Raw genomic sequence first — 16,974 nt, forward strand, 5'->3', positions numbered from 1 at the left:
TTTTGGGACACCCTGAAGACACCTTAAATTTTACGAAAGTTATCGCTTGCTCGGATCGACAGATTTACAATAGAACTTCAACTCGTCTCGTCATCCTGATCGATTGGGGATAAAAGATTTGCCTTACTGGCGTCTGACCCCCAACCAAAACGGAAAAAAATAAAAAAAAAAACAAGTAAGGAAGGGCTAAGTTCGGATGTAACCGAACATTTTATACTCTCGCAAAGTCAAATAGTATACTCGTTTGAGATTTCTTTGTGGATTGGCTGATATTTTCGGTAGAAGGTCAACTATAGGCACTGGGGTCCACATATTTAGTACTTAGGGGCTTAAACAGTTTTGGTTCGATTTAGACAATTTTTGGCCACAAGGTGGCATACTTTAATCGCATTATTCACGCAAAGTTTTATCCCGATACAGTCATTGTTGCCTGATTTGCATAGTGGAAAGTGAAATAATCAGATGGAATTTAAAATGGTGTTATATGGAAAGTAGGCGTGGTTGTAGTCCGATTTCGTCCATTTTCGCACTATGACATAGAAACATGAAAAGAACGTTACGCACCGAATTTGGTTGAAATCGGTTAAGCAGATCTCAAGATATGGGTTTTCACCTAAAAGTGGGCTGTGCCACGCCCACTGTCTAATTTTGAACGCGGTTCCTATAAAGTCATCTTATACCATCTCAGAGATAAAATTTAATGTCTCTGGCGTGTTTAGTGCTTGATTTATCGCGCTTTTAGTAGTTTTTAACAGTACCGTTATATGGGGAGTGGGCGGAGTTGCCACCCGATTTCAACTATTTTCACACCGTCAATAGAAGTGCTAAAAATATTTGCTTCCAGTGAATTTTGTTATTATAGCATTAGCGGTTTAGGAGATATGCACATTAAACCTATTAGAGGCGGGACCACGCCCACTTTTTTAAAAAAAATTTTAACTGCAGACGCCCCTCCCTAATGTGATCCTGTGTACCAAATAACAGTCTTGTATCTTATTGCGGAGCTTAGTTATGGCAAGTTATTTGTTTTTGATTAATGGCGTTTTGTGGGCGTGGCAGTGGTCCGATTACGCCCATCTGCAATACCAACCGTCTCACGGTACCATGAAACATGTCTACCAAGTTTCATAAAGATATCTCAATTTTTACTCAAGTTAGAGCTTGCACGGACGGACGGACAGACGGACAGACGGACGGACAGGCGGACGGACGGACAGACAGTCACCCGGATTTCAACTCGTCTCTTCATCCTGATCATTTATATATATATAACCCTATATCTAACTCGATTAGTTTTAGGTGATACAAACAACCGTTAGGTGAACAAAACTATTATACTCTGTAGCAACAGGTTGCGAGAGTATAACAATCTGAGCCTTTTCCTAATATTCCAGAAATAGAAGTGAAAAATCCTAAATACGTTGTAATATCGTCGGTTGATATGAATAAACCATTAAATAAGTATAATTTCTTTGCAATTCATTCCGCATTATCATGAAAATCAAGAACTACGCGACGGAAGTCTTTGCCTATTACTAAATGACAAATCAATCGCCGAAAAGTGAATACAAAGTAACATGAAGAACTCAATTATACTAAAGGCACAATATATGCCCCATACCTAATCGACCTAAGTGAAAAGGAAATCATTCAAAACTTAACTGACCAAGGAGTTGTTTAAGTGTACAAATTTCCCAAAAACATAGATGGAAAACCAAAACATACCGGAGTCTGTCTCCTTACTTTTGATAAGTACCAACTTCCCAACCACATATATGTTATATGGCATTCCGTTAAGGTTAGACCATATTTTCCAAACTCTATGCGTTGAAAAAACTGCGGGAAATTAAATCATACTGCAAAACGCTGCAACAACACAAAAATTTGAGATCGCTGCAATCTACCTACCCATAACCCTGAAATATGCGCACGTACAATGTGTACAAACTGCGCAGAAGAGCACCCATCTTTTGACAGATCTTGTCCCAAATTTTTGCAATCTAAAGAGATATTAAAATTTGCAGTACAAAACAAATGTACAATGAGAGAAGCGATAAACATGATAAAAATCAATGCCCATCTATTGTTGGTGGTCCCTCTTTCTTATCTATTATTAAAGGCCCAATAATAAATAACAACCAAAAACATATTCCAAAGCAAGCAACTAAAAACGTAAGCGGAAAAACCAGTTTGTAGCATACTTCTGATCAACAACAAAATCTAACATCGAACATCACCTCCTTTCCACCAAAACAACATCCAAACAGTGATAACGAACTATACGAATTTTTATCACAATGAATAATCGATTACCAAAATCATCTATGTACCTTAGCAAGAAAACAATGAAATTCCTTCTCAAAACAACAATCCAACCAAAAACAATAATAATTTTTATAGATTTGCCTACAATAACAATCTGCAACATATCAGTATCGAAAAAGCACAAAATTCTAACCCAAACGATTCACACAATTCTTCTTTCACCAGTTCTTTCCACTCTAACAACAAAACTTAATTATCAATAGAAAACCTTGTCCCACAATACTAATCATATAAACACACATCTAACATAATACTCCCACAATTCTTTTAACATTTTATTGATTTCAATTTTGCAATGGAATATCCACGGATATTTCAATAATTATCACGAATTGCAGCTACTAATTAAAGACCTGAAACCTTCAGTGTTATGTTTACAAGAAACACATATACGCCAAAATTTCGACCCTAAATCTCCATATGGCTATAGTGGATATTTCCTTAATAGCCCTCAATACCAATACAGCAAACAAGGTGTTGCAATTTTGGTAAAAGAAAACATACCTTACAAAATTGTTTTTGCCAACTATTGCGATTGAGATATTATTTTATCCAATACTAGCAATAATCAACATACATCCCTCCCAAACTAAGTTTCTCTTGCTCAGATATCTTAAATATTTTAAATAAAATGCAAAATCGTATACTTTGGATGGGCAGTTTCAGCTCATGGAGCCCGATCTGGGGTTCTCCTCTATCAAACGACAGAGGAAGATTGAAGACGTCTTATTAAGCAGCAACCTCATAGTTTTAAACGATGGTACTCCTACACACGATGTCACGACATGTTCCTCGAATATCTTACCATTATGTTCTTGGAAGGTCCTTAGGAACCTCCATGGTAGTGATCATTTCCCATTGATGATAGAAATCGGATTTCACCCAGACACGTCCACAAAAAAGTTTAAACCAATTTTACTAACAAATAAAGCCAATTGGGAGAAATACAAAGATCTCTGCTCATCAATATCTAGTAAATTATTTTTTTCGACTAATATTAACTAAGAGGCTGCACTTGTACGAAAAATAATATTTTCGTCAGCACACCACACCATTCCTCAAATCAAGAATACATATCAACAGCGATATAAACCATGTTGGAATAGTGAATTAGAAAACCTTCGAACGCAAAAACGCAAAAGTTGGTATAATTATAAAAAAACACGGAACCTTCTTGATCTTTTAACATATAAACGCGACAATGCTATCTTTAAACCACAAACCAAAAAGGCTACGAAAGTATGTCTGGAAGAATTTACTGAAAATTTTAACTCCAAAACCTCTCCTCAACATATTTGGCGAGATATAAGACGCCTGTCAAAAACCTAGTACAATTACTTACTTAAACATCCAATCTGGATTAACTAACGACCCAAACATAGCGAACGAGTTGGCCACGTTCTGGAGCTCCTATTCAAGTGACTCTACTTTTACAAAACAGTTCGTTGCTGAAAAACAAAAATCTTTAGGCCATAAAATTTTACCAAGCGGAAATCTTAGCAATTAAGCGCTAAATTTAGAATCTAATATATCCACTGATGAGTTTGATGACACACTATCGAGCTCCAGAGGTAAAACACCTGGTGTCGACAGGATTACCTATGACATATTAACATCCCACATGACGTTAAAAAAAGGATAGTTAATCTTTACAATAAAATACTTTCAGACGGTATATACCCCAAAGTTGGAAAATCGCTGAAATCGTTCCAATACCTAAACCTGGAAAATCTTCATTAGAACTTACAAGCTATAGGCCTATTTCGCTGCTTTCTTGTTTAGGAAAGGTCTTGGAGAAAATAATCAAACCAAACATTTAATGTGGTACGCAGAGAAGAATAGACTAATCAGTCACAACCAAGTAGCATTCAGAAAAAATCAAGGTACAATAGCCTTCCTTTTATACTTCGAGCATCATTCCTCCAAAATTATTTCCAATAAGGGGCACGTTATTTGCTTTAGCTTAGACTTTGAAAAAGCGTATGATCATATCGAACTTCATAAAGTTCTACAACAATTAGTAAAATGGAAATTGGTACCAAAAATATGCAACCTACTTAAATTTTTTTCAACAAACCGAAGATTTCGGTGAAAGTTCACAATAATTTTTCTCACTGTTTGCCCCTAGAAAATGGATTTCCCCAAGGTTCCCCTATATCTGTGGTCATATTTATAATTGTATTTTATGAAATCAGCGAGATACTATCCAATTTCCCAGTCTACTACTGTATGTATGCAGACGACATTCCGATATTTTCAAAACAACTCGATCTGAATAACGTCAAATTAACTTTTACGATAATACTTAATAATATCTCTAACTGGTCTCTCACATCCGGCGCTAAGTTATCCTTAGGTAAATGTAATATCTTACATATGTGTGGTGAGAAAATGTGATAATACTACTTTCTCTTTTAAGAACACAAAAATACTAAATAAAATTAAAGTTTTAGGATTAATTTTTGATTCTAAGTTTAAGTTCAAAAAACATTGTTTATATATAAGAAACAAACTTTTCGATAGGTTATATATAATAAAGGTTTTAACTTCACGACATTCTTTTGTTCATCCTACAATACTTATCAATATCGTGAGATATTTACTACTCTCAATTATCGATTATGGACTACCAATCTACGGACATCACACCGGCAGCGAGCTAAAGAAACTCTATGCGCCTTATCACATGGCAGTAAGACGTAGTCTTAGGGCATTCCCAACTTCCAGCACCAAAAGCATTATCGCTGAATCCGGAATGCCACACATTAACGAAAGACTGGAGATTAACACATTACGGCTGATACCAAAGATATATCTAGGCTCTAACCCGAATTTGCTCAACGGCGTTCGTTCGGCCACCCGAAACAAACGAACACTCAAGTTTCCATCAAGAATACACCTAATTCTAAAGTTCGTTGATGAACTTGATATTCACCTTTCATCCAAACGTTCGAAGATTAGCAAGCATCCTCCATGGGCTCTAGACTCTTCTGTTATAGAAATTCATGAGCTGGAACACAGCCTTCACGAACTACGAGGTGTATAAACAATTGTTTATGCAACGCAAGACAGATCTCTATTAAAGGATGGAAATTCATTTACACTGATAGGTCGAAAAATCTCCACAACACCGCATATGCAGTGGTTTCCGAGAACTCGGAAATCGTTAAAAATGGATTACTTTTATTACCATCTTCTGTTTTTACCGCAGAAGCATACGCAATAAAAGAAGCTATCCAATGGATCACGTGCTCCAAAGGTAAATATGTTATCTGTACCGACAGCCTTGCAACAGTCACAGCCATTCGAAATACATCCAACAGCAACCCTCTAATCAGAGAAATTCGGAACAAATTAATTGATAGCCAAAATAAAATTAAAGTAATGTGGATTCCAGGACACTGCGGCATCCCAGGCAACGAACTCGCTGATAAAGAAGCCAAAAACGCCTCTCTTAGTCCATGTATTTACTTGAGAACTAATGAAAGCAGCGACATTGTGCGATTCGTTAAAAATTTTTAAAACGAAAGCGGCGTGTATAATTATGACAACCGCTACCGACTCGTAAATCCCGAACAAAGAAAAGCACTATACCCCTTCCCATGCAGCATCCTGGAGATCAACATTTTCACACGACTCCATTTAGGACACACCATCTTATCGCCATAATGAATGGCTGCCGGCTATGCAACAGTCCAACAAATTCTGTAGAACACATATTGAACATATGTCCTACCTTTCGAAATATACGATGGCACTATGTCGAGTCTTCTCCTTCGAAACTCCTCAAAGAACCGTCAACTGCCAACAATAAAGAAATCTACAATTTCATCTTCAGAGCCCAACTAAAGCATCTTATCTAAAATCAGCATAATAAAATCTTACCACAGTTTCCTATACCTTCCATACTCAAAAACTCTATATTATTTCAATTTCTGTATATATTTGTAGTATACCTATAACATACTTGTATATTTGTGATATACCTAACATATGCAAGTATTGTTCCCCCTTAATTCTAAGCATAAGAATAAACATTAGTATATAAATATAACCGTAAGTATTTGTACATACATACATATTCATAACTAATATCTCATACAAAAAGTACAAGTACAATTAAGCCCACAGCTGAAGGCCTTGTCATGCTGTTATATTTTATAGGTAGTATTGTATAATTATTTATAATTTGTATTTCCTTTAATAAATAAATAAATTACTATACGTACATTTCATTTCGACGACATATCTTACATATTGACTGTATAAACTCAATGAAGATTATAATTGCCTTACCGCTGGTGGGGGACAGAAAAGACTTTCATTAAGTTGAGAAATATTTCATTCTGATTTTTATACTCTCGCAACTTGTTTGTTCACCTAACGGTTGTTTGTATCACCTAAAACTAATCGAGTTAGATATAGGGTTATATATATATAAATAATCAGGATGAAGAGACGAGTTGAATTCCGGGTGACTGTCTGTCCGTCCGTCCGTCGTATTTACCGTATTTGGTATACAGGATAACATTAGAGAGGGGCATCTGCAGTTTAACATTTTTTTAAGGGGGCGTGGTCCCGCCACCTAATAAGTTTAATGTGCAAATCTCCTATACCACTGAAGCTATACTAACAAAATTCACTGGGAACAAATGCTTTAAGCATTTCATTCGACGGTGTGAAAATGGGTGAAATCGGGTGACAACCCCGCCCACTCCCAACGGTACTGTTAAAAACTACTAAAAGCGCGATAAATCAAGCACTAAACAAGCCAGAGACATTAAATTTTATCTATGAGATGGTATAAGATGACTTTATAGGAACCTCGTTCAAAATTAGTCAGTGGGCGCGGCACCGCCCACTTTTATGTGAAAACATATATCTTGGGATCTGCTTAACCGATTTCAACCAAATTCGGTACATAACAATATTTTCACATTTCTATATTATAGTACGAAAATGGGCGAAATCGGATCACAAGCAGGCCTATTTCCCATATAACACCATTTTAAATTTCATCTGATTTTTTCACTTTCCAGTATGCAAATCAAGCAACAATGATTATATCGGGGTAAGACTTTGCGTCAATATTACGTTTAAGGTATGCCATCTTGTGACCAAAAATTTTCTAAATCGAACCAAAACTGTTATAGTTGTCCTTCTACCGAAAATATCGATCAATCCACAAATAATTTACAAACGAGTATACCATTTGACTTTGCGAGAGTATAAAATGTTCGGTTACATTCGAACTTAGCTCTTCCTTAGTTGTTTTAATTTTGTTTGTTCTTATATACTATTTTAATTCTAACTTAAAGTATGTGTACATGTGGATGTTTGTATGTATCGTTACACGACATGGGGTTGTTTTTAATTGTACAACTCAATCCGTGTGCGTGTGGGTGTACGTGTGTTATCTATTATATGTGATATGACATTATGTGATGTGACATATTTAGTGTTCAGAATCATAATGCATAGATGTATTTTCAGTACTCTATTTTATCAATTCATATATTTATTTATGTATGCATATGTATACGTATAGTTTGATGTTTCTTAATGTCTATATACGTTTTGTACTACCTCAGCATTAATAAAGATAAGCTTGTTCAAAGATATTTAAACATTGGCCGACATACGAGTATATGGTGTAAAGCCAAGCGAAAGTATGAACATCCTTATATTAGATATATGTATGTACAAGGTGCGTTCCAAATGAAAAGCTATCATAGCTGCCATTTGTCAGTTATGACTGTAAATCTATCACGAGTAAAAAATTCTCTCGCGCAGTACATAATAAAACTTTTGTTTCTATAACAAATTTAAACGTTTCTTGTAAAGTAAGATATACAATAAAATATACATAAATAAAAAAAACGAATGCAAAAAAATATTGAATTAAATATTGACTTCCTGTCTCCTCTCAATGTCACCGTGTGCGATTTTCTTCAAATCATGGATATTTCAGAATTTAAAAATACCTATATAAAAATTTAAATTTACTAACAATATAGAAGTAGTTTTATTTGAAGTTTATTTAATATTTTCATAAAAATGTATATTTTTAACACAAAACTGAAAAGAGTTATAGCACAGAAGCATGCAACTTTTGGTTTTTGACAAGGAATAATAGCTAGATATATCACAACATCTCTAAACTCCTATGGAAATATATGCTGTTTGCGTACACAAAATTCTTTGGTTTTAATTATATTATTTTCATAAAATTATTAAACGTTTGTTTTATTCTCACCTTAGTATGTACATTTATGCAGGTACATCCTATCAATGTATATTTCTGATATGAGGTGTTTAGAAAAAGGTTCATTTGCTGATTAAGCTAAAAAGTATATGACGACCCAAAACATGGATTTGAATAAATTTTTTTACGATTATATTGAAAATACTGTTGAAAAAATACTTGATTACATATTTAAAAAGTTTGGAAGAATATGGAATTAAAGCAACAGAACAAAATCCAAAGTTCCCGAAAAAACTCGGATTGGGTTAACTTTTTCATGCGGATTGTTGACTATAGGCACCATTGTATATACTTGTATGCTTCTAACTTTCGTTTTTTTATCTCTTTGACGCACGGTATTTTTCCGTACTTTGGAATTATAAATATCATTTTGCGAAATAAGTGTCGACAAAAAAGTGTTAAAAAATATTAAAATAAACACTTCATTGTAAAACAAAGTGAACAATATACCTAAATACAAAAAGGGGTAAGAGGATGAATTAAAGTTATAATAATAAAGTTTGAGTTGAGAGTTGTTTATAATAATTTTGTAAAGTTACTGTTGCCATTAGCCGACATTGGTCAATTGTGGTAATTTCCTAACAATGTATGTACATATATCTATACTAATATTATAAAGCTGAAGAGTTTGTTTGTTTGTTTGTTTGTTTGAACGCGCTAATCTCCGAAACTATTGGTTCGAATTGAATAATTCTTTTTGTGTTGGATAGTCCAGTTATCGAGAAAGGCTATAGGCTATATAACATCACGCTACGACCAGGACGAATAGAAGCAAAGATATAGTGGTAAATGTGTAAAACACGGGAGAAATTATTTCATCTTTGAAGCCTTCCGTTGCGAGCGCCGTGAAAACGGTTCAAGATACACAAAAAATATGTATTAAAGAATAATAGCTCTTTTAATGATCTAAAAAACAGTCCGCAATAGTATATGTCTATCTTTTAAGATTAACTCACAAAAACCGTTTTTATGGTACCTAATTTGGTCGTCTATACTAATATTATAAAGCTGAAGAGTTTGTTTGTTTGTTTGAACGCGCTAATCTCCGAAACTACTGGTTCGAATTGAATAATTCTTTTTGTGTTGGATAGTCCAGTTATCGAGGAAGGCTATAGGCTATATAACATCACGCTACGACCAGGACGAATAGGAGCAAAGATATAGTGGTAAATATGTAAAACACGGGAGAAATTATTTCATCTTTGAAGCCTTCCGTTGCGTGCGCCGTGAAAACGGTTCAAGATACACAAAAAATATGTATTAAAGAATAATAGCTCTTTTAATGATCTAAAAAACAGTCCGCGATAGTATATGTCTATCTTTTAAGATTAACTCACAAAAACCGTTTTTATGGTACCTAATTTGGTCGAAATAATTTGTTTAAATTGTATCAACATAATAATATTAATCTTTATTCAAATAAATATGTTGTTGGTTAAGAGTACTTCATTGTGAATAAAATTGTCTTTGACATAACTTAATTTCAACAAAAAACTTTAAAGATTACAATGATAAATAACTCCGAAACAAAACCAACTCGCTCTCTGCGCTGGCCGGCGCGGCGGGAGAGAGGCGGTACTTGCGGGCAAGCCGGGAGGGGGGTGTAGCTCAACGAGATACCATGCCGCGCGGCTCAAGGCACAAACAGTCACCGACGCAAAACCGTGTCCCGCATCAGCTGATGCGACCTATCTTATGAGAGCGCAATTTAAATGATCAGTCACCACCGCTTCTACCGTCCGCTACAACAGACCGTACGGTATGATATCCGCGAAAATTGGATTTTTCCTGTAAGCGGCCTTTACACGGTCATTTTTGTATGCAAGCATGTGCGGCGTGATGAGAAGAATGAGCGTGTAAACATAATAAATTCGTGTATGTCATACATGTGTGATGTTTTATGGTGTAAACGCTTGCATCATGCTCTGCTTTCACACGAGCAAAAAGAGTCCAGCGACTCGAGTATAGTTTTTCTGTCTGTTTGTGCCGTTCGAATGCGCAACACTTAGAGTATGTTGCATATTTCATTTGTATGTTGGGATGGTGGTCCCACATTTTGCTTGCAATGAATTAGCATGAATGTGGTAGAACAATATGCATAATACCTACCTGCTTAATATTTCCAAGGCCAAATTTATAACAGGAATTTCCTAATATTTATGTATCAAAAATTCATAATTTCTTTACTCAATATTTTTAGGATTCAAAAGTCTTTGTTTAAAAGGGCTAAATATTTTCAAGGCCAAATTTATAACAGGAATTTCCTAATATTTATGTATCAAAAATTCATAATTTCTTTACTCAATATTTTTAGGATTCAAAAGTCTTTGTTCAAAAGGGCTAAATATTTTCAAGGCCAAATTTATAACAGGAATTTCCTAATATTTATGTATCAAAAATTCATAATTTCTTTACTCCATATTTTTGGGAGTATTTGTTTAAAAGGGCTAATGCACGCAGTATATTTTTCCAGTCGTAAGCAAACATCGAAGCGTAATGGCGTCCAGGATAAACGAAGAAATATAATATCAGAGAAATAAAGTATGATTGTACTGAACGGTTGAATGCAGCGCTAATTTGTTTATGCGATATAATTATCATCGTAATATTACTTTTTAAACACAGTTTCATTTTGTAGTTGTTTTCTATATAGTAGGTACTTTATTTGTTTTAGGATAGTATTTAGTTACACAATAATAACACTTTTTTGTTTTCATGTAGGTTATTAATTTATAAGTATGTGTTTTCTATAAGTATAGTATTGTTTGTTTTAAAAATAGTATTTAGTTTCTAATATTTTTTTTTTGTGGTACATAATACCTGTAGGTATTCTCATTAGATTAGGGTTAAGTTTAAGCATAAAGTTAGTTTACCTTATTTTCATTTTACGGTTGATCTTTTGCAATAATCGTTAAAAATAAAAGTAATTAGGTTCCTAATTATTAATCTTCTTAATCTTACGTTTCTTTTTTTTTATTACGAGATACGCTTTAGTTAAGTTTTCATTTTCTACGTTTTTTCTTCATCACTATAATGCCGAGAAAAAGAACTCAGCTTTCTGGGCAGACTGCTACTGCAAAGCGGCTGCGAGTTTTGCTCAGCAATGAAACTGAGGATGAAAATATGCACAGGTTGGCTACACAACGAGCAATTACTGAACAAAACCGTGCAAGGGAATCAAGCGTTGAACGTTCGCAGCGTTTAGCCTCACAAAATTTCCGAACTTTGGCGAACCGGCAACGGGAATCGAGTGCTGATCGTTCTCAACGTTTGGCTTCACAGAATGCCCGAACATTGGCTAACCGCGATCGGGAATCAAGCGCTGAACGATCCCATCGATTAGCACAGCAAAATGCCCGATCAACTAGGAATAGAACTCGCAGACAACATAATTTATTAAATGCTGCTTTTGCTTATGATTGCATCGTTGACTATTCTGAGCTAAATGATATTGATATTGGTAGAATGGATAAAATATGCAACTTATGCCAAGCAAAAAATGGGCAGCTGAAACTCCTGGACTGTGTTGTAGTGGTGGCAAAGTAAATATACCTATAATACATTATTTCAGATGACTTCATTTGGTGCCAAAGAAATTCGTGAGGGAAACTTTATGCCCACTTTTAAAGTCCAAGGGCAAGTTTATCATTTAATCGGTGACTTACTTCCAGCTGTAGGGGCACAACCCGAATTCCTGCAAATATATTTTGTTTCCCATGCAGATCAGGTATCGTTGCGCTCAAATTTAAACCCAAGCTTGCAAATCGATCTTATCGACGTTCTCCAAACATATCTTTATGATCATAATACGTATATTCAAAGTTTTAAGTACAATCTAGAAAATAGACCACCGAATGATTTAAAACTTATCATTCATGCTGATGTAAAACCTCCTAATGAGCATAGAGGTCGGTATCATGCGCCGGAAGTAGATGAAGTAGCTGTTCTTATGATAGATATTGACTGCGAGAGATGGTCGACTTCAACGAGTTTCTGAAATTCATAGATCTTATGACCCGCTTCAATATCCCTTACTGTTTCCTTTGGAAACGACGGATACTGTATTAATATTCCACAGCAGAATACTACGGCTACATTTAAAACTGTTTCATGTATGCAGTTTTATGCATTTAGATTCATGATGAGAATAAATGACTTTAACAGTATACATTATTTCAAAGGATTAATCAACCAATATTGTGTTGATATGGCGGCAAAAAGGATCTCTGAGAGGCTAGACTTCATCAAAAGAAATCAAAAAAAATTGAGAGCAGAAGAGTACATTCATTTAAGAGATGCCGTCGTAAATGATGGACATATAAACGCTTCTAATATTGACCAGCACGTTATATTGCCGTCGTCATTTACAGGATCCCCCAGATTCATGAATGAAAAAAGTCAAGATGCCATGACATATGTCAGGAAATTTGGAAGACCTGACCTCTTCATTACATTTACATGTAACCCCGAATGGCCAGAAATAAAAAGTGAGTTATTGCCCAATCAACATTCTTATGATAGACATGATTTAATTTCTAGGGTATTTCATTTAAAACTCAAGAAAATGATAGACCTATTAACGAAGAAAAATATTTTTGGCCCATCGAAAGCCTTTGTTTACAGTGTAGAATGGCAAAAAAGAGGTTTACCTCACGCCCACATTTTATTGTGGCTGGCTAACAAAGTTCAACCAGATTCTATAGATGCAATAATATCGGCTGAAATACCTGACATACAACAAGATCCGATTCTTCATAATATTGTCATAAAAAATATGATACATGGTCCTTGCGGATTTCATAATCCTACATCACCATGTATGAAAGAAAACGTTTGTTCTAAAAAGTTCCCTAGGCATTTTATTTCGGAAACACAAACGGGAGATGACGGTTATCCAACCTACAGACGCAGGTCTCCAGATAATGGTGGAAACACAGCTATAATTCGTGTAAAAGGTACAGAAATGAGCGTGGATAATCGTTGGGTGGTTCCCTATAATCCACTGCTATCACGAATTTTCAATGCACACATTAACGTAGAGTTTTGTCAATCGGTCAAAGCTATTAAATACATCTGTAAGTATATTCATAAAGGTTCTGATCAAGCCACATTTTCGTTACAAAGTAATAACGATGAAGTAGAAAAATATCTAAATGGTCGCTATATAAGTTCCTCGACGGCGTTTTGGAGAATTTTCCAATTTTCTATTCATGAACGTTTTCCGGCAGTAGTTCATTTAGCCGTTCATTTGGAAAATGGGCAAAGAGTATATTTTTATAATAATGAAAATCTCCAAGATCGTGTGAACAATTTTTCATCAACGACACTTACAGCGTTCTTTGATCTCTGCAAAAGCGACGATTTTGCAAAAACCCTTTTATATCACGAAGTTCCCCAGTATTACGTTTGGCAAAGAAATTCATTTTCTAGAAGAAGACGCGGGCAAGATGTTGAGGGATATCCCGGTGTAAAAAAAGACACAAATTTAGGCCGTGTTTATAACATTCATCCAACTCAAACTGAATGTTTTTATTTAAGAATGTTATTGCAATATGTTCGCGGTCCAATGTCATTTCAACATCTAAGAACCGTGAATGGTTTTATTTTCCAAACGTACCAAGGCGCTTGCAAGGAATTAGGTTTACTGGAAGGAGATGAACATTGGCAAAATACCATATCCGATGCTATCATATCCGAGCCAGCTACAAAATTAAGAGAATTATTTACCACTATCCTTATATTTTGCCAACCATCTGACCCCTTAGAGTTATGGAATAAATTTCGTGATGCTTTATGTGAAGATATATTAAACAGAATGCGTAATGAGAATCAGGATATGACATTAGCATATTATGATGATATATACAATGATGGACTAATCATAATTAAAGATAAAATTCATGAGATTTCAGATAAATCCCTAACCGACTTTGGGCTTCCTACAGCAAAAAGAAATAATTCGCTTCTGGACCCGTTAGAAGTAGCGTTGCGAAAACCATATAACATAAATGAATTAAATGAGTATATCACACAAAATGAACCAAGATTAGTTAATGACCAGGTGACAACGTATACTTGTGTCATGAAAAGTGTTCGTTTTAATGAAGGAAGAATTTTCTTTTTGGATGCTCCCGGTGAGACCGGCAAGACATTTATCACTAATCTTATATTAGCAAAAGTAAGGTCTCTAGGAAAGCTAGCCTTGGCAGTAGCGTCGTCAGGTATTGCTGCAACCTTATTAGCAGGTGGACGCACAGCTCATTCCACTTTTAAACTGCCCCTAACTGTGTCTTTAGAGAAAGATAGCGTGTGCTCTATACGCAAAAATGGCCCTTTGGGGAAAATTTTACAAGACGTCAGTCTAATGATCTGGGACGAATGTACCATGATACATAGAGCTCACGTAGAAGCTCTAGACAGAACTCTTAGAGATCTTAGAAGCTGTGATAAAATCATGGGTGGGATTACTGTTATGTTTGCTGGGGACTTTCGCCAAACTTTACCGGTAATAGTAAGGGGAACTAGAGCAGACATTGTGAAGGCTTGCCTTAAAAGTTCTCCATTATGGAAATTTGTAAATATTTTAAAATTATCGACAAATATGAGAGCACATTTGGGGGGAGGTAGTATAACTTTCGCTTCAAAATTACTTTCTGTAGGAGACGGGAAAATACCTCATTCTAATAATAAAATTGAAATTGATTGCGATTTAGGAGTAAAAGTGGGTAACATCGAGGAATTAGTAACTAAAGTATACCCTGACATCAGCCAAATAGAAAACAAGGACCATCAATGGATGTGTCAAAGAGCAATATTGGCGGCAAGAAATAGTAGCGTTGACGAAATAAATGATATCATTTTGAGTAAACTCCCAGGAGATATTGTAACCTACACCTCCATTGATACCGTGATGAATCAAGAAGATGTAGTTCATTACCCACAGGAGTTCCTCAATTCCTTGAACCCAAGCGGCCTTCCCCACATTCTCTTAAGTTAAAAATAGGTGCCCCAATAATTTTACTAAGAAATCTCAAACCACCAAATTTATGCAATGGGACCCGACTTCAAGTAAAATTTCTGCGCAATAACGTCATCGTTGCAATAGTTTTGACTGGTCCAGCAGTTGGTCAAACAGTCCTCATACCCCGCATCCCAATGATACCCAACGACTTACCTTTCAATTTTAAAAGAATACAATTTCCGCTTAAATTATCTTTCGCAGTCACAATAAATAAATCACAGGGGCAAACATTCAAACACGTGGGGATCGATTTACGCCAAGACTGTTTTTCGCACGGCCAGTTATATGTCGCGTTATCAAGATCGGGTTGTGGCGAAAATCAATATGTTCTTCTGCCACAAGATAATAAAACAAAAAATGTAGTATATGCAGAAGTTCTTTAAAATAATAAAATTTACTTTAAAAATTGTACAGATATAGTTTGGAACTCGAAAAAAAAACATAGGTTTTATCCTGAAAATTCTGCGGGAACTCGACCATTCCGAAAATCCCGCAAGAACGGGAACTATGTGGGAAGAACCAAAAATCTGCCGGAAGTCACTATTCCACGCGGACGAAGTCGCGGGCAAAAGCTAGTTTATTTATATATTAAAAGTGCATGAGGTCTAACAAAGAATGATATGGAAAAAATTGTTCAGTTTGACTTAGATGATTGTATGGATGAGGAAAATTAAGAAGAAGAGCAGGACAGAACAGTAACTTTAGGGAACGTTTTTGAAGAAACATTGAATAATATAGAAATTAGTATGATTGACGCACTAATAGGAAAAGGAAATGACGGAAAAAGAATTGAAAATGAAGATATTGAACAGGACGAGATGGAGAAAATTGATTCGCAAAGTTCAAGGTAGAGAAATGCAGAAATACTGGGATGTGATATAAATTGGAAAAGCGAAGTGCGCAGCAATGAGTTGAAAGAGCCAATCAATTTTTTTACCCAATCCTTTATTGACAAAATCTGGCAACAAACTTGTTTGCGGCACACACTTATGGAACGGAGATAAAAGTAATGTTACAGAAATTGAAAGATATATGTATATTACTATATCTTGCTAAAGTGAATATTCCAACGTATAGAATGGCATGAGCATAAAAGTTCCAACTGATCGCTGTTACAAATTCTTTGAAATCTATTTTTTAAAAATAAAAAAAGGTATTATAAATTCCCCATGAAGGATTCCAAAGCTTTGATGAGCAAAGGATAGCATATAACGGCAATAAACGGTATGTACATACAAGTATATAATATTTGCAAACGATTTCTATCTTATGGCAAAAAATTTTTTATATGCTAATATAGTTTGAAACAGTATCTGCTAAATGATTGAAAAATGGTGCTCTATGCAGTGAGAAAGAACTTTAA

General features: G+C 35.1%; 1 protein-coding gene and 1 pseudogene across 2 annotated transcripts in view; one reads left to right on the top strand and one right to left on the bottom strand.

The window, feature by feature from the left end:
- The window catches only part of CtsL4 (Cathepsin L4), a 90,733-nt gene that overhangs the window by 2,050 nt on the left and 71,709 nt on the right, over nucleotides 1–16,974 (bottom strand). The gene's annotated exons all lie outside the window — the stretch shown is intronic.
- LOC138858043 (uncharacterized) lies at nucleotides 1,540–6,188 on the top strand (annotated as a pseudogene).

Source organism: Bactrocera oleae, chromosome X (genome assembly GCF_042242935.1).
Source record: "Bactrocera oleae isolate idBacOlea1 chromosome X, idBacOlea1, whole genome shotgun sequence".
In the NCBI taxonomy this organism is placed as follows: domain Eukaryota; kingdom Metazoa; phylum Arthropoda; class Insecta; order Diptera; family Tephritidae; genus Bactrocera; species Bactrocera oleae.